Source organism: Carcharodon carcharias, chromosome 18, assembly GCF_017639515.1.
Source record: "Carcharodon carcharias isolate sCarCar2 chromosome 18, sCarCar2.pri, whole genome shotgun sequence".
Classification (NCBI taxonomy): Eukaryota; Metazoa; Chordata; class Chondrichthyes; order Lamniformes; family Lamnidae; genus Carcharodon; species Carcharodon carcharias.
Window position 1 is genome coordinate 25,693,326 of NC_054484.1, and position 26,141 is coordinate 25,719,466.

Below are 26,141 nucleotides of genomic sequence, written 5' to 3' on the forward strand. Positions count from 1 at the left end.
CACCATTCCCAGAATGCTTCACTCTACGCCATGCCCCGAATGCTTCACTCTGCTCCATTCCCAGAATGCTTCACTCTGCTCCATTCCCAGAATGCTTCACTCTGCTTCACTCCCAGAATGATTCACTCTGCTCCATTCCCAACCTGTTTAACGTTGCTGCATTCCCAGTGTTTCACACTGCTCTGTTCCCCGACTGCTTCACAATTCTCCATTCCTAGACTGATTCACAATGCTCCATTCTGAGACAGCTTCACACTGCTCCATTCCAAGACAGGTTCACGCTGCTCCATTCCCAGACTGATTCACACTTCTCCAATCGCTGACTGAGTCACAGTGCTCCATTCCCAAAATGCTTCATTTTCGTCCTTTCCGGACTGTTTCACTCGGCTCCATTTGCGGACTGCTTCACACTGCTCCATTCCCAGGCTGTTTCTCACTTCTCCCTTTCCAAACTGTTTCACTGTGCTCAATTCCCAGACTGTTTCACACTGCTCCATTCTCAGACTTTATCAAACAACTCCATTCCCAGACTGTTTCACTCTGCTCCATTCCCAAAATGATTCATTCTGCTCCATTCCCAGACTGCTTCACACTGCTTCATTCACTGAATGTTTCACACTGCTCCATTCCCCTAATTTATCACACTGCTCCATTCCTATACTGCTTCACACTGCTCCATTCCCAGACTGCTTCACACTGCTCCACTCCTAGACTGCTTCACACTGCTCCATTCCCAGACTGCTTAACACTGCTCCATTCCCAGACTGCTTCACACTGCTCCACTCCTAGACTGCTTCACACTGCTCCACTCCTAGACTGCTTCACACTGCTCAACTCCCAGAACGCATCACAACGATTCTTTCCCAGAATGCTTCACACTGCTCCTTTCCCACAACACTTCACTCTGCGCTGTTCCCAGAATGCTTCACTCTGCGCTGTTCCCAGTATACTTCACTCTGCTACATTCCCAGAATGCTTCACACTGCTCCATTCGTACACTGCTTCACACTGCTCCATTCCTAGACTGCTTCACACTGCTCCATTCCTAGACTGCTTCACACTGCTCCATTCCAAGACTGCTTCACACTGCTCCAATCCTAGAAAGCTTCACACTGCTCCATTCCCAGACGGTTTCAGTCTGCTCCATTCCCAGACTGTTGTCACTCTGCTCCATTCCCAGGCTGTTTCACTATACCCCATTCCCAGAATGCTACACTCTGGTCCTTTCCCAGAATTTTCAACTCTGCTGCATTCTCAGACCGTTTCACTCTGCTCCATTCCCACACTGTTTCACACTGCTCCATTCCCAGACTGTTTCAATCTACTCCATTCCCACACTGCTTCCCTCTTGTCCATTCCCAGACTCCTTCACACTGCTCCATTCCCATGCTACTTCACACTGCTCAATTTCCAAACTGTTTCACACCGCTCCATTCCCAGACTGCTTCACTCTGCTCCATTCCCAGACTCTTTAACACTGCTGCATTCCCAGAATGTTTCACTCTGCTCCAATCACAGACTGCTTCACACTGCTCCATTCCCAGACTGCTTCACTCTGCTCCATTCCCAGGCTGTTTAACACTGCTCCATTCCCAGACTCTTTAACACTGCTCCATTCCCACAATTTTTCACTCTGCTCCATTCGCAGACTGCTTCACATTGCTCCATTCCCAGACTGCTTAACATGCTACATTCCCACACTCTCTCCTACACTGCTCCAGTACCATACTACTTCACACTGCTCCATTCCCAGATGCTTTGACCCTGCTCAATTCCCACACTGTTTCACTGTGCTCCATTCCCAGAATGCATTAGTCTGCTCCATTCCCTGACTGTTTAACACTGCTCCATTCACAGACTCTTTAACTCTGCTGCATTCTCAGACAGTTTCACACTGCTCCATTCCCAGACTGCTTCACTCTTCTCCATTCCCAGACTGTTTCAATCTACTCCATTCCCACACTGCTTCCCTCTTGTCCATTCCCAGACTCCTTCACACTGCTCCATTCCCATGCTACTTCACACTGCTCAATTTCCAAACTGTTTCACACCGCTCCATTCCCAGACTGCTTCACTCTGCTCCATTCCCAGACTCTTTAACACTGCTGCATTCCCAAACTGTTTCACACTGCTCCCTTCCCAGGCTGTTTCACGCTGCTCCATTCCTAGACTGTTTCACCCTGCTCCTTTCCCGACTGCTTCTCAGTGCCCCAATCCAAAGCTGTTTCACACTGCTCCATTCCGAGATTGCTTAACACTGCACCATTCCCAGAATGCTTCACTCTACGCAATGCCCCGAATGCTTCACTCAGCTCCATTCCCAGACTGCTTCAGTCTGCTCCATTCCCAGAATGCTTCACAATGCTTCATTCACTGAATGTTTTACACTGCTCCATTCCCATAAATTATCACACTGCTCTATTCCCATACTGCTTCACACTGCTCCATTCCCAGGGTGTTTCACACTGCTCCATTCCCGGACACTCTCACACGGCTCCGTTCCCAGAATGCTTCACACTGCTTTATTCCCTGACTGCTTCACACTGCTCCACTCCCAGAATGCATCACAATGATTCTTTCCCAGAATGCTTCACACTGCTCCTTTCCCACAACGCTTCACGCTGCGCTGTTCCCAGAATGCTTCACTCTGCGCTGTTCCCAGAATGCTTCACTCTGCTACATTCCCAGAATGCTTCACACTGCTCCATTCTCATAATTATTCTTTCTGCTCAATTCCCAGAATGCTTCACTCTGCTCAATTCCCAGAATGCTTCACTCTGCTCCATTCCAAGACTATTTAATTCTGCTGCATTCCCAGTGTTTCACACTGCTCCATTCCCAGATTGATTCACTGTGCTCCATTCCCAGGCTCCTTCGCAATTCTCCAATCCCAAGCCGCTTCATACTGCTCCATTCCCATAAAGTTTCATACTGCCCCTTTCCCAGACTGCATCACAAGGCTCCATTCCCAGGCTGCTTCACACGTCACCATTCCCAGGTTGCTTCACAGTGCTCCATTCCCAAACAGTTTCACACTTCTCAATTCCCAAACTGTTTCACACTGCTCCATTCCCAGACTTGTCACTCTGCTCCATTCCCAGAATGCTTCACTCTGCTCCATTCTCAGGCTGTTTCAGACTGTTCCATTCCCAGATTGTTTCACTCTGCTCCATTCCCAGAATGCTTCACACTGCTACATTCCCAGAATGCTTCACACTGCACCATTCCTTTAATGCTTCACTCTAATCCATTCCCAGACTGTTTAACTCTGCTCCATTCCTAGACTGCTTCACACTGCTCCATTCCTAGACTGCTTCACACTGCTCCATTCCCAGACAGCTTCACACTGCTCCATTCCAAGACTGCTTCACACTGCTCCATTCCCAGACGCTTTCAGTCTGCTCCATTCCCAGACAGTTGTCACTCTGCTCCATTCCCAGACTCTTTCACTCTGCTCCATTCCCAGAATGCTTCACACTGCTACATTCCCAGAATGCTTCAAACTGCACCATTTCCATAATGCTTCCCTCTGATCCATTCCCAGACTGTTTATCTCTGCTGCATGCCCAGTGTTTCACACTGCTCCACTCCCAGACTGTTTCACACTGCTCCATTACCAGACTGATTCACTCTGCTCCATTCCAAGACTGCGTCACACTGCTCCATTCCCAGAATGTTTTACACAGCTCCGATGCCGACTGAAACAAAAGCAGAATTACCTGGAAATACTCAGCAGGTCTGGCAGCATCGGCGGAGAATAAAAGAGTTGACGTTTTGAGTCCTCATGACCCTTCAGCAGAACTTTTATCCAATCCCGACTCCTTCTTTCTGCACCATTCCAAGAATACCTCAATTTCCACCCTTCCCTATATGCCTCACACTGCTTCATTCACTGAATGTTTCACACTGCTCCATTCCCATAATTTATCACACTGCTATATTCCCATACTGCTTCACACTGCTCCATTCCCAGGGTGCTTCACACTGCTCCATTCCCGGACTGTCTCACACGGCTCCATTCCCAGAATGCTTCACACTGCTCCATTCCCGAACTATTTCACTTTGCTCCATTCCCAGAGTGTTTCACACTGCTCGAATCCCAGAATGTTTCACTCTGCTACATTTCCAGAATGATTCACACTGCTCCATTCCCAGACTGTTTCACACTGCTCCATTCCCAGACTGCTTCACTCTTCCCTATTCCCAAACGACCTCACACTGCTCCATTCCCAGACTGTTTCACCCCACTCCATTCCCAGACTCCTTCACACTGCTCCATTCCCATGCTACTTCACACTTCTCCATTCCCAGTATGTTTCACTCCGCTCCATTCCCAGAATGCTTCACACTGCTACATTCCTATAATGCTTCACTCTAATCCATTCCCAGACTATTTAACTCTGCTCCATTCCCAGACTGCTTCACACTGCTCCATTTCTAGACAGCTTCACACTGCTCCATTCCCAGACTGCTTCACACTGCTCCATTCCCAGACAGTTCCACGCTGCTCCATCCCCAGACTGCTTCTCACGGCTCCAATCGCTGACTGATTTACAATGCCCCATTCCCAGACTGCTTCACAATGCACCATTGCCACACTGCTTCTCAATGCTCCATTCCGAGACTGCTTCACACTGCTCCATTCACAGAATGTTTCACATTTCACCATTCCCAAAATGCTTCACAGGCTCCTTCAATCGTCTCAATTCCCAAACTGTTTCACACTGCTCTATTTCCAGACTGTTTCACCCTGCTCCTTTCCCGACTGCTTCACAGTGCCCCAATCCAAAGCTGTTCCACACTGCTCCATTCCGAGATTGCTTAACACTGCACCATTCCCAGACGGTGTTACTCTGCGACGTTCCCCGAATGCTTCACACTGCCCCTTTCCCAGAATGCTTCACTCTGCTCCATTCCCAGAATGCTTCACTCTACGCCATGCCCCGAATGCTTCAACCTGTTCCATTCCCAGAATGCTTCACACTGCTCCATTCCCAGAATGCTTCACTCTGCTCCATTCCCAACCTGTTTAACGCTGCTGCATTCCCAGTGTTTCACACTGCTCCATTCCCCGACTGCTTCACCATTCTCCATTCCTAGACTGATTCACACTGCTCCATTCTGAGACAGCTTCACACTGCTCCATTCCAAGACAGGTTCACGCTGCTCCATTCCCAGACTGATTCACACTTCTCCAATCGCTGACTGGGTCACAGTGCTCCATTCCCAAAATGCTTCATTTTGATCCTTTGCAGACTGTTCCACTCGGCTCCATTTGCGGACTGCTTCACACTGCTCCATTCCCAGGCTGTTTCTCACTTCTCCCCTTCCAGACTGTTTCACTGTGCTCAATTCCCAGACTGCTTCACACTGCTCCATTCCCAGGCTGTTTCTCACTTCTCCCCTTCCAGACTGTTTCACTGTGCTCAATTCCCAGACTGTTTCACACTGCTCCATTCCCAGACTTTATCAAACAACTCCATTCCCAGACTGTTTCACTCATCTCAATGCCCAGACTGTTTCACTCTGTTCCATTCCCAGAATGATTCAATATGCTCCATTCCCAGACTGTAGCACACTGCTCCATTCCTTGACTGCTTGACACTGCTCCATTCCCTGAATGCTTCACACTGCTCCTTTTCCAGAATGCTTCAGTCTACGCCTTTCCCAGAATGCGTCTCTCTGCTCCATTCCCAGAATGTTTCACGTTTCAACATTCCCAAAATGCTTCATTTGCTCCATTCCCAGGCTCTTTCAATTGGTTCAATTCCCAGACTGTTTCACACTGCTCAATGCCCAGACATTTTCAGACTGCTCCATTCCCAGACTGCTTCACACTGCTCCAATCGCTTACTGATTCACACTGCTCCATTCCCAGATTGCTTCACTCTGCTCAATTCCCACGCTGTTTCACAATGTCCCTTTCTCAGACTGTTTCACAATGCTCCATTCTCAGACGGTTTCACAATGCTCCATTCTCAGACTGCTTCACAATGCTCCATTCGCAGAATTTTCACATTTCAACGTTCCCAAAATGCTTCACTTTGCTCCGTTCGCAGGCTGTTTCACACTGCTCCTTTCACGGACTGCTTCACACAGCTTCATTCACTGAATGTTGCTCTCTGCTCCATTCCCAACTGCTTCACAGTGTTCCATTCCCAGGCTTTTTCACATTGCTCCATTCCGAGACTGCTTAACACTGCTCCATCCGCAGACTGTTTCATTCTGCACACTTCCAAAAATGCCTCAATTTCCACCGTTCCCAGAATGCCTCACACTGCTCCATTTGCAGACTGTTTAACACTGCACTTTTCCCAAAATGCTTCACTTTGCTCCATTCCACACTGTTTCACTCGTCTCCATTCCCATGCTGTTTCACTCTGCTCCATTCCCAGAATCATTCACTCTGCTCCATTCCCAGACAGTTTCACACTGCTCCATTCCCAGACAGTTTCACACTGCTCCATTCCCAGAATCATTCACTCTGCTCCATTCCTAGACAGTTTCACACTGCTCCATTCCGAGTATGCTTAACACTGCTCAATTCCCAATCTGTCTCAATCTGCTCCATTCCTACACTTCTTCACTCTGCTTAATTTCCAGACTGTTTCACACTGCTCCATTCCCAGACTGTTTCACACTGCTCAATTCCCAGACTGTTTCACACTGCTCCATTCCCAGACAGTTTCACACTGCTCCATTCCGAGTATGCTTAACACTGCTCAATTCCCAATCTGTCTCAATCTGCTCCATTCCTACACTTCTTCACTCTGCTTAATTTCCAGACTGTTTCACACTGTTCCATTCCCAGACAGTTTCACACTGCTCCATTCCCAGACAGTTTCACACTGCTCCATTCCCAGACAGTTTCACACTGCTCCATTCCGAGTATGCTTAACACTGCTCAATTCCCAGTCTGTTTCAATCTGCTCCGTTCCTACACTTCTTCACTCTGCTTAATTCCCAGACTGTTTCACACTGCTCCATACCCAGACTGATTCACACTGCTCCATGCCCAGACTGTTTCATCCTGATCCACTCCCAAACTGCTTCACAATGCTCCATTCCCAGACGCTTTGACACTGCTCAATTCCCGCTCTGTTTCACTCTGCTCCATTCCCTGACTGTTTAACACTACTCCATTCCCAGACTGTTTCACACTGCTCCAATCCCAGACTGATTCACACTGCTCCATGCCAAACAATGTCACACTGTTCCATTCCCAGACTGATTCACAATGATCCATTCCCAAACAGTATCACACTGCTCCATTCCCAGACTGATTCACACTGCTCCATGCCCAGATTGTTTCATCCTGATCCACTCCCAGACTGCTTCACATTGCTCCATTCCCAGACTGTTTCACACTGCACTATTCCCCAAATGCTTCACATTGCTGCAATCCAGTCTGTTTCACTCGTCTCCATTCCCAGGCTATTTCACTCGTCTCCATTCCCAGAATCATTCACTCTGCCCCATTCCCAGATAGTTTCACTCTGCTACATACCGAGTAGGCATAATACTGCCCCATTCCCAGTCTCTTTCAATCTGCTCAATTCCCAGACTGTTGTCACTCTGCTCCATTCCCAGAATGCTTCACTCTGCTCCATTCCCAGATGACCTCACACTGCTCCATTCCCAGACTGCTTCACACTGCTCTATTCCCAGACTGCTTCACATTGCTTCATTCACTGAATATTTCACACTGCACCATTCCCATAATTTATCACACTGCTCCATTCCCATACTGCTTCACACTGCTCCATTCCCAGGGTGTTTAACACTGCTCCATTCCCGGACTGTCTCATACGGCTCCATTCCCAGAATGCTTCACACTGCTCCATTCCCAGACTGCTTCACACTGCGCCTTTCCCGAACTGTTTCACTCTGCTCCATTCCCAGAGTGTTTCACACTGCTCAAATCCCAGAATGTTTCACTCTGCTCCATTTCCACATTGATTCACACTGCTCCATTCCCAAACTGTTTCACTCTTCTCCATTCCCAGACTACTTCGCACTGCTCAATTCCCAGACTGTTTCACACCGCTCCATTCCCAGACTGTTTAACACTGCTCCATTCCCAGACTGATTAACACTGCTCCATTCCCAGACTCTTTAACACTGATGCATTCCCAGACTGCATCACCCTGCTCCATTCCCACATTGTCTCACACTGCTCCATTCCCAGACGACTTCACACAGCTTCATTCACTGAATGTTTCACACTGCTCCATTCCCATAATTTATCACACTGCTCCATTCCAATACTGCTTCACACTCCTCCATTCCCAGGGTGCTTCACACTGCTCCATTCCCAGACTGTCTCACACGGCTCCATTCCCAGACTGCTTCACACTGCTCCATTCCTGAACTGTTTCACTTTGCTCCATTGCCAGAGTGTTTCACACTGCTCAAATCCCAGAATGTTTCACTCAGCTCCATTTCCAGATTGATTCACACAGCTCCATTCGCATAATGCTTCAGTCTTCTCCATTCCCAGACTACATCACACTGCTCAATTCCCAGACTGTTTCACTCTGTTCCATTCCCAGACTGTATCACACTGCTCCAATACCAGACTGTTTCACACTGCTCCATTCCCAGGCTGCTTCACACTGCTCGAATTCCAGACTGTTTCACTCTGCTCCATTTCCACATTGATTCACACTGCTCCATTCCCAAACTGATTCACTCTTCTCCATTCCCAGACTCCTTCACACTGCTCCACTCCCATGCTAATTCACACTGCTCAATTCCAAGACTGTTTCACACTGCTCACTTTCCAGACTATTTCACATGGCCCCACTCCCAGACTGCTTCACACTGCTGCATTATCAGACTGTATCACTCTGCTCCATTCCCAGACTGTTTCACACTGCTCCATTCCCAGACTGTTTCACTCTGCTCCATTCCCAGACCGTTTCACACTGCTCCATTCCCAGATTGCTTCACTCTTCTCCATTTCCAGACAACCTCACATTGCTCCATTCCCAGACTGTTTCACCGTACTCCATTCCCAGACTGCCTCCCTCTTTTCCATTCCAAGACTCCTTCACACTGCTCCATTCCCATGCTACTTCACACTGCTCCATTCCCATGCTACTTCACACTGCTCCATTCCCAGACTGCTTCACACTGCTCCATTCCTGAACTGTTTCACTTTGCTCCATTGCCAGAGTGTTTCACACTGCTCAAATCCCAGAATGTTTCACTCAGCTCCATTTCCAGATTGATTCACACAGCTCCATTCGCATAATGCTTCAGTCTTCTCCATTCCCAGACTACATCACACTGCTCAATTCCCAGACTGTTTCACTCTGTTCCATTCCCAGACTGTATCACACTGCTCCAATACCAGACTGTTTCACACTGCTCCATTCCCAGGCTGCTTCACACTGCTCGAATTCCAGACTGTTTCACTCTGCTCCATTTCCACATTGATTCACACTGCTCCATTCCCAAACTGATTCACTCTTCTCCATTCCCAGACTCCTTCACACTGCTCCACTCCCATGCTAATTCACACTGCTCAATTCCAAGACTGTTTCACACTGCTCACTTTCCAGACTATTTCACATGGCCCCACTCCCAGACTGCTTCACACTGCTGCATTATCAGACTGTATCACTCTGCTCCATTCCCAGACTGTTTCACACTGCTCCATTCCCAGACTGTTTCACTCTGCTCCATTCCCAGACCGTTTCACACTGCTCCATTCCCAGATTGCTTCACTCTTCTCCATTTCCAGACAACCTCACATTGCTCCATTCCCAGACTGTTTCACCGTACTCCATTCCCAGACTGCCTCCCTCTTTTCCATTCCAAGACTCCTTCACACTGCTCCATTCCCATGCTACTTCACACTGCTCCATTCCCATGCTACTTCACACTGCTCCATTCCCAGACTGCTTCACTCTGCTCCAATCCCGGACTGTTTAACACTGCTCCATTCCCAGAATCTTTAACACTGCTGCATTCCCAGACTGCTTCACCCTGCTCCATTCCCAGACTGATTCACACTGCTCCATTCCCAGACTGTTTCACACTGCTCCATTCACAGACTGCTTCTGTCTGCTACTTTCAATGACTACTTCACACTGCTTCATTCACTGAATGTTTTGCACTGCTCCATTCCCACAATGTATCACACTGCTCCATTCCCATACTGCTTCACACTGCTCCATTCCCAGGGTGTTTCACACTGCTTCATTCCCAGACTGTCTCCTCCTATTCCATTCCCAGACTGCCTCCCTCTTTTCCATACTCAGACTCCTTCACACTGCTCCATTCCCAGATTGTTTCATCCTGATCCACTCCCAGACTGCTTCACATTGCTCCATTCCCAGACTGTTTCACACTGCACTATTCCCCAAATGCTTCACATTGCTGCAATCCAGTCTGTTTCACTCGTCTCCATTCCCAGGCTATTTCACTCGTCTCCATTCCCAGAATCATTCACTCTGCCCCATTCCCAGATAGTTTCACTCTGCTACATACCGAGTAGGCATAATACTGCCCCATTCCCAGTCTCTTTCAATCTGCTCAATTCCCAGACTGTTGTCACTCTGCTCCATTCCCAGAATGCTTCACTCTGCTCCATTCCCAGATGACCTCACACTGCTCCATTCCCAGACTGCTTCACACTGCTCTATTCCCAGACTGCTTCACATTGCTTCATTCACTGAATATTTCACACTGCACCATTCCCATAATTTATCACACTGCTCCATTCCCATACTGCTTCACACTGCTCCATTCCCAGGGTGTTTAACACTGCTCCATTCCCGGACTGTCTCATACGGCTCCATTCCCAGAATGCTTCACACTGCTCCATTCCCAGACTGCTTCACACTGCGCCTTTCCCGAACTGTTTCACTCTGCTCCATTCCCAGAGTGTTTCACACTGCTCAAATCCCAGAATGTTTCACTCTGCTCCATTTCCACATTGATTCACACTGCTCCATTCCCAAACTGTTTCACTCTTCTCCATTCCCAGACTACTTCGCACTGCTCAATTCCCAGACTGTTTCACACCGCTCCATTCCCAGACTGTTTAACACTGCTCCATTCCCAGACTGTTTAACACTGCTCCATTCCCAGACTCTTTAACACTGATGCATTCCCAGACTGCATCACCCTGCTCCATTCCCACATTGTCTCACACTGCTCCATTCCCAGACGACTTCACACAGCTTCATTCACTGAATGTTTCACACTGCTCCATTCCCATAATTTATCACACTGCTCCATTCCAATACTGCTTCACACTGCTCCATTCCCAGGGTGTTTAACACTGCTCCATTCCCGGACTGTCTCATACGGCTCCATTCCCAGACTGCTTCACACTGCTCCATTCCCGGACTGCTTCACACTGCTCCATTCCTGAACTGTTTCACTTTGCTCCATTGCCAGAGTGTTTCACACTGCTCAAATCCCAGAATGTTTCACTCAGCTCCATTTCCAGATTGATTCACACAGCTCCATTCGCATAATGCTTCAGTCTTCTCCATTCCCAGACTACATCACACTGCTCAATTCCCAGACTGTTTCACTCTGTTCCATTCCCAGACTGTATCACACTGCTCCAATACCAGACTGTTTCACACTGCTCCATTCCCAGGCTGCTTCACACTGCTCGAATTCCAGACTGTTTCACTCTGCTCCATTTCCACATTGATTCACACTGCTCCATTCCCAAACTGATTCACTCTTCTCCATTCCCAGACTCCTTCACACTGCTCCACTCCCATGCTAATTCACACTGCTCAATTCCAAGACTGTTTCACACTGCTCACTTTCCAGACTATTTCACATGGCCCCACTCCCAGACTGCTTCACACTGCTGCATTATCAGACTGTATCACTCTGCTCCATTCCCAGACTGTTTCACACTGCTCCATTCCCAGACTGTTTCACTCTGCTCCATTCCCAGACCGTTTCACACTGCTCCATTCCCAGATTGCTTCACTCTTCTCCATTTCCAGACAACCTCACATTGCTCCATTCCCAGACTGTTTCACCGTACTCCATTCCCAGACTGCCTCCCTCTTTTCCATTCCAAGACTCCTTCACACTGCTCCATTCTCATGCTACTTCACACTGCTCCATTCCCATGCTACTTCACACTGCTCCATTCCCAGACTGCTTCACACTGCTCCATTCCTGAACTGTTTCACTTTGCTCCATTGCCAGAGTGTTTCACACTGCTCAAATCCCAGAATGTTTCACTCAGCTCCATTTCCAGATTGATTCACACAGCTCCATTCGCATAATGCTTCAGTCTTCTCCATTCCCAGACTACATCACACTGCTCAATTCCCAGACTGTTTCACTCTGTTCCATTCCCAGACTGTATCACACTGCTCCAATACCAGACTGTTTCACACTGCTCCATTCCCAGGCTGCTTCACACTGCTCGAATTCCAGACTGTTTCACTCTGCTCCATTTCCACATTGATTCACACTGCTCCATTCCCAAACTGATTCACTCTTCTCCATTCCCAGACTCCTTCACACTGCTCCACTCCCATGCTAATTCACACTGCTCAATTCCAAGACTGTTTCACACTGCTCACTTTCCAGACTATTTCACATGGCCCCACTCCCAGACTGCTTCACACTGCTGCATTATCAGACTGTATCACTCTGCTCCATTCCCAGACTGTTTCACACTGCTCCATTCCCAGACTGTTTCACTCTGCTCCATTCCCAGACCGTTTCACACTGCTCCATTCCCAGATTGCTTCACTCTTCTCCATTTCCAGACAACCTCACATTGCTCCATTCCCAGACTGTTTCACCGTACTCCATTCCCAGACTGCCTCCCTCTTTTCCATTCCAAGACTCCTTCACACTGCTCCATTCCCATGCTACTTCACACTGCTCCATTCCCATGCTACTTCACACTGCTCCATTCCCAGACTGCTTCACTCTGCTCCAATCCCGGACTGTTTAACACTGCTCCATTCCCAGAATCTTTAACACTGCTGCATTCCCAGACTGCTTCACCCTGCTCCATTCCCAGACTGATTCACACTGCTCCATTCCCAGACTGTTTCACACTGCTCCATTCACAGACTGCTTCTGTCTGCTACTTTCAATGACTACTTCACACTGCTTCATTCACTGAATGTTTTGCACTGCTCCATTCCCACAATGTATCACACTGCTCCATTCCCATACTGCTTCACACTGCTCCATTCCCAGGGTGTTTCACACTGCTTCATTCCCAGACTGTCTCCTCCTATTCCATTCCCAGACTGCCTCCCTCTTTTCCATACTCAGACTCCTTCACACTGCTCCATTCCCATGATAATTCACATGGCTCCATTCCCAGACTGCTTCACTCTGCTCCATTCCCAAAATCATTCATTCTGCTCCATTCCCAGACTGTTTCACTCATCTCAATGCCCAGACTGTTTCACTCTGTTCCATTCCCAGAATGATTCAATATGCTCCATTCCCAGACTGTAGCACACTGCTCCATTCCTTGACTGCTTGACACTGCTCCATTCCCTGAATGCTTCACACTGCTCCTTTTCCAGAATGCTTCAGTCTACGCCTTTCCCAGAATGCGTCTCTCTGCTCCATTCCCAGAATGTTTCACGTTTCAACATTCCCAAAATGCTTCATTTGCTCCATTCCCAGGCTCTTTCAATTGGTTCAATTCCCAGACTGTTTCACACTGCTCAATGCCCAGACATTTTCAGACTGCTCCATTCCCAGACTGCTTCACACTGCTCCAATCGCTTACTGATTCACACTGCTCCATTCCCAGATTGCTTCAATCTGCTCAATTCCCACGCTGTTTCACAATGTCCCTTTCTCAGACTGTTTCACAATGCTCCATTCTCAGACGGTTTCACAATGCTCCATTCTCAGACTGCTTCACAATGCTCCATTCGCAGAATTTTCACATTTCAACGTTCCCAAAATGCTTCACTTTGCTCCGTTCGCAGGCTGTTTCACACTGCTCCTTTCACGGACTGCTTCACACAGCTTCATTCACTGAATGTTGCTCTCTGCTCCATTCCCAACTGCTTCACAGTGTTCCATTCCCAGGCTTTTTCACATTGCTCCATTCCGAGACTGCTTAACACTGCTCCATCCGCAGACTGTTTCATTCTGCACACTTCCAAAAATGCCTCAATTTCCACCGTTCCCAGAATGCCTCACACTGCTCCATTTGCAGACTGTTTCACACTGCACTTTTCCCAAAATGCTTCACTTTGCTCCATTCCACACTGTTTCACTCGTCTCCATTCCCATGCTGTTTCACTCTGCTCCATTCCCAGAATCATTCACTCTGCTCCATTCCTAGACAGTTTCACACTGCTCCATTCCGAGTATGCTTAACACTGCTCAATTCCCAATCTGTCTCAATCTGCTCCATTCCTACACTTCTTCACTCTGCTTAATTTCCAGACTGTTTCACACTGCTCCATTCCCAGACTGTTTCACACTGCTCAATTCCCAGACAGTTTCACACTGCTCCATTCCCAGACAGTTTCACACTGCTCCATTCCGAGTATGCTTAACACTGCTCAATTCCCAATCTGTCTCAATCTGCTCCATTCCTACACTTCTTCACTCTGCTTAATTTCCAGACTGTTTCACACTGTTCCATTCCCAGACAGTTTCACACTGCTCCATTCCCAGACAGTTTCACACTGCTCCATTCCCAGACAGTTTCACACTGCTCCATTCCGAGTATGCTTAACACTGCTCAATTCCCAGTCTGTTTCAATCTGCTCCGTTCCTACACTTCTTCACTCTGCTTAATTCCCAGACTGTTTCACACTGCTCCATACCCAGACTGATTCACACTGCTCCATGCCCAGACTGTTTCATCCTGATCCACTCCCAAACTGCTTCACAATGCTCCATTCCCAGACGCTTTGACACTGCTCAATTCCCGCTCTGTTTCACTCTGCTCCATTCCCTGACTGTTTAACACTACTCCATTCCCAGACTGTTTCACACTGCTCCAATCCCAGACTGATTCACACTGCTCCATGCCAAACAATGTCACACTGTTCCATTCCCAGACTGATTCACAATGATCCATTCCCAAACAGTATCACACTGCTCCATTCCCAGACTGATTCACACTGCTCCATGCCCAGATTGTTTCATCCTGATCCACTCCCAGACTGCTTCACATTGCTCCATTCCCAGACTGTTTCACACTGCACTATTCCCCAAATGCTTCACATTGCTGCAATCCAGTCTGTTTCACTCGTCTCCATTCCCAGGCTATTTCACTCGTCTCCATTCCCAGAATCATTCACTCTGCCCCATTCCCAGATAGTTTCACTCTGCTACATACCGAGTATGCATAATACTGCCCCATTCCCAGTCTCTTTCAATCTGCTCAATTCCCAGACTGTTGTCACTCTGCTCCATTCCCAGAATGCTTCACTCTGCTCCATTCCCAGACGACCTCACACTGCTCCATTCCCAGACTGCTTCACATTGCTTCATTCACTGAATATTTCACACTGCACCATTCCCATAATTTATCACACTGCTCCATTCCCATACTGCTTCACACTGCTCCATTCCCAGGGTGTTTAACTCTGCTCCATTCCCGGACTGTCTCATACGGCTCCATTCCCAGAATGCTTCACACTGCTCCATTCCCAGACTGCTTCACACTGCGCCTTTCCCGAACTGTTTCACTCTGCTCCATTCCCAGAGTGTTTCACACTGCTCAAATCCCAGAATGTTTCACTCTGCTCCATTTCCACATTGATTCACACTGCTCCATTCCCAAACTGTTTCACTCTTCTCCATTCCCAGACTACTTCGCACTGCTCAATTCCCAGACTGTTTCACACCGCTCCATTCCCAGACTGTTTAACACTGCTCCATTCCCAGACTGTTTAACACTGCTGCATTCCCAGACTGCAACACCCTGCTCCATTCCCACATTGTCTCACACTGCTCCATTCCCAGACGACTTCACACAGCTTCATTCACTGAATGTTTCACACTGCTCCATTCCAATAATGCTTCACACTCCTCCATTCCCAGGGTGCTTCACACTGCTCCATTCCCAGACTGTCTCACACGGCTCCATTCCCAGAATGCTTCACACTGCTCCATTCCCAGACTGCTTCACACTGCTCCATTCCTGAACTGTTTCACTTTGCTCCATTGCCAGAGTGTTTCACACTGCTCAAATCCCAGAATGTTTCACTCAGCTCCATTTCCAGATTGATTCACACAGCTCCATTCGCATAATGCTTCAGTCTTCTCCATTCCCAGACTACATCACACTGCTCAATTCCCAGACTGTTTCACTCTGTTCCATTCCCAGACTGTATCACACTGCTCCAATACCAGACTGTTTCACACTGCTCCATTCCCAGGCTGCTTCACACTGCTCGAATTCCAGACTGTTTCACTCTGCTCCATTTCCACATTGATTCACACTGCTCCATTCCCAAACTGATTCACTCTTCTCCATTCCCAGACTCCTTCACACTGCTCCACTCCCATGCTAATTCACACTGCTCAATTCCAAGACTGTTTCACACTGCTCACTTTCCAGACTATTTCACATGGCCCCACTCCCAGACTGCTTCACACTGCTGCATTATCAGACTGTATCACTCTGCTCCATTCCCAGACTGTTTCACACTGCTCCATTCCCAGACTGTTTCACTCTGCTCCATTCCCAGACCGTTTCACACTGCTCCATTCCCAGATTGCTTCACTCTTCTCCATTTCCAGACAACCTCACATTGCTCCATTCCCAGACTGTTTCACCGTACTCCATTCCCAGACTGCCTCCCTCTTTTCCATTCCAAGACTCCTTCACACTGCTCCATTCCCATGCTACTTCACACTGCTCCATTCCCATGCTACTTCACACTGCTCCATTCCCAGACTGCTTCACTCTGCTCCAATCCCGGACTGTTTAACACTGCTCCATTCCCAGAATCTTTAACACTGCTGCATTCCCAGACTGCTTCACCCTGCTCCATTCCCAGACTGATTCACACTGCTCCATTCCCAGACTGTTTCACACTGCTCCATTCACAGACTGCTTCTGTCTGCTACTTTCAATGACTACTTCACACTGCTTCATTCACTGAATGTTTTGCACTGCTCCATTCCCACAATGTATCACACTGCTCCATTCCCATACTGCTTCACACTGCTCCATTCCCAGGGTGTTTCACACTGCTTCATTCCCAGACTGTCTCCTCCTATTCCATTCCCAGACTGCCTCCCTCTTTTCCATACTCAGACTCCTTCACACTGCTCCATTCCCAGATTGTTTCATCCTGATCCACTCCCAGACTGCTTCACATTGCTCCATTCCCAGACTGTTTCACACTGCACTATTCCCCAAATGCTTCACATTGCTGCAATCCAGTCTGTTTCACTCATCTCCATTCCCAGGCTATTTCACTCGTCTCCATTCCCAGAATCATTCACTCTGCCCCATTCCCAGATAGTTTCACTCTGCTACATACCGAGTAGGCATAATACTGCCCCATTCCCAGTCTCTTTCAATCTGCTCAATTCCCAGACTGTTGTCACTCTGCTCCATTCCCAGAATGCTTCACTCTGCTCCATTCCCAGATGACCTCACACTGCTCCATTCCCAGACTGCTTCACACTGCTCTATTCCCAGACTGCTTCACATTGCTTCATTCACTGAATATTTCACACTGCACCATTCCCATAATTTATCACACTGCTCCATTCCCATACTGCTTCACACTGCTCCATTCCCAGGGTGTTTAACACTGCTCCATTCCCGGACTGTCTCATACGGCTCCATTCCCAGAATGCTTCACACTGCTCCATTCCCAGACTGCTTCACACTGCGCCTTTCCCGAACTGTTTCACTCTGCTCCATTCCCAGAGTGTTTCACACTGCTCAAATCCCAGAATGTTTCACTCTGCTCCATTTCCACATTGATTCACACTGCTCCATTCCCAAACTGTTTCACTCTTCTCCATTCCCAGACTACTTCGCACTGCTCAATTCCCAGACTGTTTCACACCGCTCCATTCCCAGACTGTTTAACACTGCTCCATTCCCAGACTGTTTAACACTGCTCCATTCCCAGACTCTTTAACACTGATGCATTCCCAGACTGCATCACCCTGCTCCATTCCCACATTGTCTCACACTGCTCCATTCCCAGACGACTTCACACAGCTTCATTCACTGAATGTTTCACACTGCTCCATTCCCATAATTTATCACACTGCTCCATTCCAATACTGCTTCACACTCCTCCATTCCCAGGGTGCTTCACACTGCTCCATTCCCAGACTGTCTCACACGGCTCCATTCCCAGAATGCTTCACACTGCTCCATTCCCAGACTGCTTCACACTGCTCCATTCCTGAACTGTTTCACTTTGCTCCATTGCCAGAGTGTTTCACACTGCTCAAATCCCAGAATGTTTCACTCAGCTCCATTTCCAGATTGATTCACACAGCTCCATTCGCATAATGCTTCAGTCTTCTCCATTCCCAGACTACATCACACTGCTCAATTCCCAGACTGTTTCACTCTGTTCCATTCCCAGACTGTATCACACTGCTCCAATACCAGACTGTTTCACACTGCTCCATTCCCAGGCTGCTTCACACTGCTCGAATTCCAGACTGTTTCACTCTGCTCCATTTCCACATTGATTCACACTGCTCCATTCCCAAACTGATTCACTCTTCTCCATTCCCAGACTCCTTCACACTGCTCCACTCCCATGCTAATTCACACTGCTCAATTCCAAGACTGTTTCACACTGCTCACTTTCCAGACTATTTCACATGGCCCCACTCCCAGACTGCTTCACACTGCTGCATTATCAGACTGTATCACTCTGCTCCATTCCCAGACTGTTTCACACTGCTCCATTCCCAGACTGTTTCACTCTGCTCCATTCCCAGACCGTTTCACACTGCTCCATTCCCAGATTGCTTCACTCTTCTCCATTTCCAGACAACCTCACATTGCTCCATTCCCAGACTGTTTCACCGTACTCCATTCCCAGACTGCCTCCCTCTTTTCCATTCCAAGACTCCTTCACACTGCTCCATTCCCATGCTACTTCACACTGCTCCATTCCCATGCTACTTCACACTGCTCCATTCCCAGACTGCTTCACTCTGCTCCAATCCCGGACTGTTTAACACTGCTCCATTCCCAGAATCTTTAACACTGCTGCATTCCCAGACTGCTTCACCCTGCTCCATTCCCAGACTGATTCACACTGCTCCATTCCCAGACTGTTTCACACTGCTCCATTCACAGACTGCTTCTGTCTGCTACTTTCAATGACTACTTCACACTGCTTCATTCACTGAATGTTTTGCACTGCTCCATTCCCACAATGTATCACACTGCTCCATTCCCATACTGCTTCACACTGCTCCATTCCCAGGGTGTTTCACACTGCTTCATTCCCAGACTGTCTCCTCCTATTCCATTCCCAGACTGCCTCCCTCTTTTCCATACTCAGACTCCTTCACACTGCTCCATTCCCAGATTGTTTCATCCTGATCCACTCCCAGACTGCTTCACATTGCTCCATTCCCAGACTGTTTCACACTGCACTATTCCCCAAATGCTTCACATTGCTGCAATCCAGTCTGTTTCACTCATCTCCATTCCCAGGCTATTTCACTCGTCTCCATTCCCAGAATCATTCACTCTGCCCCATTCCCAGATAGTTTCACTCTGCTACATACCGAGTAGGCATAATACTGCCCCATTCCCAGTCTCTTTCAATCTGCTCAATTCCCAGACTGTTGTCACTCTGCTCCATTCCCAGAATGCTTCACTCTGCTCCATTCCCAGATGACCTCACACTGCTCCATTCCCAGACTGCTTCACACTGCTCTATTCCCAGACTGCTTCACATTGCTTCATTCACTGAATATTTCACACTGCACCATTCCCATAATTTATCACACTGCTCCATTCCCATACTGCTTCACACTGCTCCATTCCCAGGGTGTTTAACACTGCTCCATTCCCGGACTGTCTCATACGGCTCCATTCCCAGAATGCTTCACACTGCTCCATTCCCAGACTGCTTCACACTGCGCCTTTCCCGAACTGTTTCACTCTGCTCCATTCCCAGAGTGTTTCACACTGCTCAAATCCCAGAATGTTTCACTCTGCTCCATTTCCACATTGATTCACACTGCTCCATTCCCAAACTGTTTCACTCTTCTCCATTCCCAGACTACTTCGCACTGCTCAATTCCCAGACTGTTTCACACCGCTCCATTCCCAGACTGTTTAACACTGCTCCATTCCCAGACTGTTTAACACTGCTCCATTCCCAGACTCTTTAACACTGATGCATTCCCAGACTGCATCACCCTGCTCCATTCCCACATTGTCTCACACTGCTCCATTCCCAGACGACTTCACACAGCTTCATTCACTGAATGTTTCACACTGCTCCATTCCCATAATTTATCACACTGCTCCATTCCAATACTGCTTCACACTCCTCCATTCCCAGGGTGCTTCACACTGCTCCATTCCCAGACTGTCTCACACGGCTCCATTCCCAGAATGCTTCACACTGCTCCATTCCCAGACTGCTTCACACTGCTCCATTCCTGAACTGTTTCACTTTGCTCCATTGCCAGAGTGTTTCACACTGCTCAAATCCCAGAATGTTTCACTCAGCTCCATTTCCAGATTGATTCACACAGCTCCATTCGCATAATGCTTCAGTCTTCTCCAGACTACATCACACTGCTCAATTCCCAGACTGTTTCACTCTGTTCCATTCCCAGACTGTATCACACTGCTCCAATACCAGACTGTTTCACACTGCTCCATTCCCAGGCTGCTTCACACTGCTCGAATTCCAGACTGTTTCACTCTGCTCCATTTCCACATTGATTCACACTGCTCCATTCCCAAACTGATTCACTCTTCTCCATTCCCAGACTCCTTCACACTGCTCCACTCCCATGCTAATTCACACTGCTCAATTCCAAGACTGTTTCACACTGCTCACTTTCCAGACTATTTCACATGGCCCCACTCCCAGACTGCTTCACACTGCTGCATTATCAGACTGTATCACTCTGCTCCATTCCCAGACTGTTTCACACTGCTCCATTCCCAGACTGTTTCACTCTGCTCCATTCCCAGACCGTTTCACACTGCTCCATTCCCAGATTGCTTCACTCTTCTCCATTTCCAGACAACCTCACATTGCTCCATTCCCAGACTGTTTCACCGTACTCCATTCCCAGACTGCCTCCCTCTTTTCCATTCCAAGACTCCTTCACACTGCTCCATTCTCATGCTACTTCACACTGCTCCATTCCCATGCTACTTCACACTGCTCCATTCCCAGACTGCTTCACACTGCTCCATTCCTGAACTGTTTCACTTTGCTCCATTGCCAGAGTGTTTCACACTGCTCAAATCCCAGAATGTTTCACTCAGCTCCATTTCCAGATTGATTCACACAGCTCCATTCGCATAATGCTTCAGTCTTCTCCATTCCCAGACTACATCACACTGCTCAATTCCCAGACTGTTTCACTCTGTTCCATTCCCAGACTGTATCACACTGCTCCAATACCAGACTGTTTCACACTGCTCCATTCCCAGGCTGCTTCACACTGCTCGAATTCCAGACTGTTTCACTCTGCTCCATTTCCACATTGATTCACACTGCTCCATTCCCAAACTGATTCACTCTTCTCCATTCCCAGACTCCTTCACACTGCTCCACTCCCATGCTAATTCACACTGCTCAATTCCAAGACTGTTTCACACTGCTCACTTTCCAGACTATTTCACATGGCCCCACTCCCAGACTGCTTCACACTGCTGCATTATCAGACTGTATCACTCTGCTCCATTCCCAGACTGTTTCACACTGCTCCATTCCCAGACTGTTTCACTCTGCTCCATTCCCAGACCGTTTCACACTGCTCCATTCCCAGATTGCTTCACTCTTCTCCATTTCCAGACAACCTCACATTGCTCCATTCCCAGACTGTTTCACCGTACTCCATTCCCAGACTGCCTCCCTCTTTTCCATTCCAAGACTCCTTCACACTGCTCCATTCCCATGCTACTTCACACTGCTCCATTCCCATGCTACTTCACACTGCTCCATTCCCAGACTGCTTCACACTGCTCCATTCCTGAACTGTTTAACACTGCTCCATTCCCAGACTGCTTCACTCTGCTCCAATCCCGGACTGTTTAACACTGCTCCATTCCCAGAATCTTTAACACTGCTGCATTCCCAGACTGCTTCACCCTGCTCCATTCCCAGACTGATTCACACTGCTCCATTCCCAGACTGTTTCACACTGCTCCATTCACAGACTGCTTCTGTCTGCTACTTTCAATGACTACTTCACACTGCTTCATTCACTGAATGTTTTGCACTGCTCCATTCCCACAATGTATCACACTGCTCCATTCCCATACTGCTTCACACTGCTCCATTCCCAGGGTGTTTCACACTGCTTCATTCCCAGACTGTCTCCTCCTATTCCATTCCCAGACTGCCTCCCTCTTTTCCATACTCAGACTCCTTCACACTGCTCCATTCCCATGATAATTCACATGGCTCCATTCCCAGACTGCTTCACTCTGCTCCATTCCCAGGGTATTTCACACTGCTTCATTCCCAGACTCTCTCACACTGCTCCATTCCCAGACTGCTTCACTCTGCTCCATTCCCAGGGTGTTTCACACTGCTTCATTCCCAGACTCTCTCACACTGCTCCATTGCCAGACTGCTTCACACTGCTCCAATCCTTGACTGTTTCACACTTCTCCATTCCCAGGTTGTTTCACACTGCTCCATTCCCCGACTGTTTCTCTCTGCTCCATTCCCAGACGGCTTCACGCTATTCCATTCCCTGGATTCTTCACACTGCTCCATTCCAAGGCTGTTACACACTGCTCCATTCCAAGAATGTCTCACACTGCTCCATTCCCACAATGTATCACACTGCTCCATTCCCACACTGCATCAAGCTGCTCCATTCCCATACTGCTTCACTCTTCTCAATTCCCAGTCCTTCACACTGCACCATTCCCATGCTACTTCAAACTGCTCAATTCCCAGACTGTTTCACGCCGCTCCCTTCCCAGACTGTTTCACACTGCTCCATTCCCAGACTGCTTCATTCTTCTCCATTCCCAGATGACCTCACACTGCACCATTCACATGCTACTTCACACTGCTCAATTCCCAGACTGTTTAACACCGCGTCCTTCTGAGACTGTTTCACACTGCTCCACTCCCAGACTGCTTCACACTGCTGCATTCTCAGACTGTTCCACTCTGCTCCATTCCCAGACTGTTTCACATTGCTCCATTCCCAGACTGCTTCACTCTTCTCCATTCCCAGACGACCTCACACTGCTCCATTCACAGACTGTTTCACCCTACTCCATTCCCAGACTGCTTCCCTCGTTTCCATTCCCAGACTCCTTCACACAGCTCCATTGCCATACTGTTTCACATTGCTCCATTCCCAAGGATTTTCACACTGCTCCATTCCCGGACTGTCTCACATGGCACCATTCCCAGAATGCTTCACTCTGCTCCATTCCCAACCTGTTTAACGCTGCTGCATTCCCAGTGTTTCACACTGCTCCATTCCCCGACTGCTTCACCATTCTCCATTCCTAGACTGATTCACACTGCTCCATTCTGAGACAGCTTCACACTGCTCCATTCCAAGACAGGTTCACGCTGCTCCATTCCCAGACTGATTCACACTTCTCCAATCGCTGACTGGGTCACAGTGCTCCATTCCCAAAATGCTTCATTTTGATCCTTTGCAGACTGTTCCACTCGGCTCCATTTGCGGACTGCTTCACACTGCTCCATTCCCAGGCTGTTTCTCACTTCTCCCCTTCCAGACTGTTTCACTGTGCTCAATTCCCAGACTGCTTCACACTGCTCCATTCCCAGGCTGTTTCTCACTTCTCCCCTTCCAGACTGTTTCACTGTGCTCAATTCCCAGACTGTTTCACACTGCTCCATTCCCAGACTTTATCAAACAACTCCATTCCCAGACTGTTTCACTCTGCTCCATTCCCAAAATCATTCATTCTGCTCCATTCCCAGACTGTTTCACTCATCTCAATGCCCAGACTGTTTCACTCTGTTCCATTCCCAGAATGATTCAATATGCTCCATTCCCAGACTGTAGCACACTGCTCCATTCCTTGACTGCTTGACACTGCTCCATTCCCTGAATGCTTCACACTGCTCCTTTTCCAGAATGCTTCAGTCTACGCCTTTCCCAGAATGCGTCTCTCTGCTCCATTCCCAGAATGTTTCACGTTTCAACATTCCCAAAATGCTTCATTTGCTCCATTCCCAGGCTCTTTCAATTGGTTCAATTCCCAGACTGTTTCACACTGCTCAATGCCCAGACATTTTCAGACTGCTCCATTCCCAGACTGCTTCACACTGCTCCAATCGCTTACTGATTCACACTGCTCCATTCCCAGATTGCTTCACTCTGCTCAATTCCCACGCTGTTTCACAATGTCCCTTTCTCAGACTGTTTCACAATGCTCCATTCTCAGACGGTTTCACAATGCTCCATTCTCAGACTGCTTCACAATGCTCCATTCGCAGAATTTTCACATTTCAACGTTCCCAAAATGCTTCACTTTGCTCCGTTCGCAGGCTGTTTCACACTGCTCCTTTCACGGACTGCTTCACACAGCTTCATTCACTGAATGTTGCTCTCTGCTCCATTCCCAACTGCTTCACAGTGTTCCATTCCCAGGCTTTTTCACATTGCTCCATTCCGAGACTGCTTAACACTGCTCCATCCGCAGACTGTTTCATTCTGCACACTTCCAAAAATGCCTCAATTTCCACCGTTCCCAGAATGCCTCACACTGCTCCATTTGCAGACTGTTTAACACTGCACTTTTCCCAAAATGCTTCACTTTGCTCCATTCCACACTGTTTCACTCGTCTCCATTCCCATGCTGTTTCACTCTGCTCCATTCCCAGAATCATTCACTCTGCTCCATTCCTAGACAGTTTCACACTGCTCCATTCCGAGTATGCTTAACACTGCTCAATTCCCAATCTGTCTCAATCTGCTCCATTCCTACACTTCTTCACTCTGCTTAATTTCCAGACTGTTTCACACTGCTCCATTCCCAGACTGTTTCACACTGCTCAATTCCCAGACTGTTTCACACTGCTCCATTCCCAGACAGTTTCACACTGCTCCATTCCGAGTATGCTTAACACTGCTCAATTCCCAATCTGTCTCAATCTGCTCCATTCCTACACTTCTTCACTCTGCTTAATTTCCAGACTGTTTCACACTGTTCCATTCCCAGACAGTTTCACACTGCTCCATTCCCAGACAGTTTCACACTGCTCCATTCCCAGACAGTTTCACACTGCTCCATTCCGAGTATGCTTAACACTGCTCAATTCCCAGTCTGTTTCAATCTGCTCCGTTCCTACACTTCTTCACTCTGCTTAATTCCCAGACTGTTTCACACTGCTCCATACCCAGACTGATTCACACTGCTCCATGCCCAGACTGTTTCATCCTGATCCACTCCCAAACTGCTTCACAATGCTCCATTCCCAGACGCTTTGACACTGCTCAATTCCCGCTCTGTTTCACTCTGCTCCATTCCCTGACTGTTTAACACTACTCCATTCCCAGACTGTTTCACACTGCTCCAATCCCAGACTGATTCACACTGCTCCATGCCAAACAATGTCACACTGTTCCATTCCCAGACTGATTCACAATGATCCATTCCCAAACAGTATCACACTGCTCCATTCCCAGACTGATTCACACTGCTCCATGCCCAGATTGTTTCATCCTGATCCACTCCCAGACTGCTTCACATTGCTCCATTCCCAGACTGTTTCACACTGCACTATTCCCCAAATGCTTCACATTGCTGCAATCCAGTCTGTTTCACTCGTCTCCATTCCCAGGCTATTTCACTCGTCTCCATTCCCAGAATCATTCACTCTGCCCCATTCCCAGATAGTTTCACTCTGCTACATACCGAGTATGCATAATACTGCCCCATTCCCAGTCTCTTTCAATCTGCTCAATTCCCAGACTGTTGTCACTCTGCTCCATTCCCAGAATGCTTC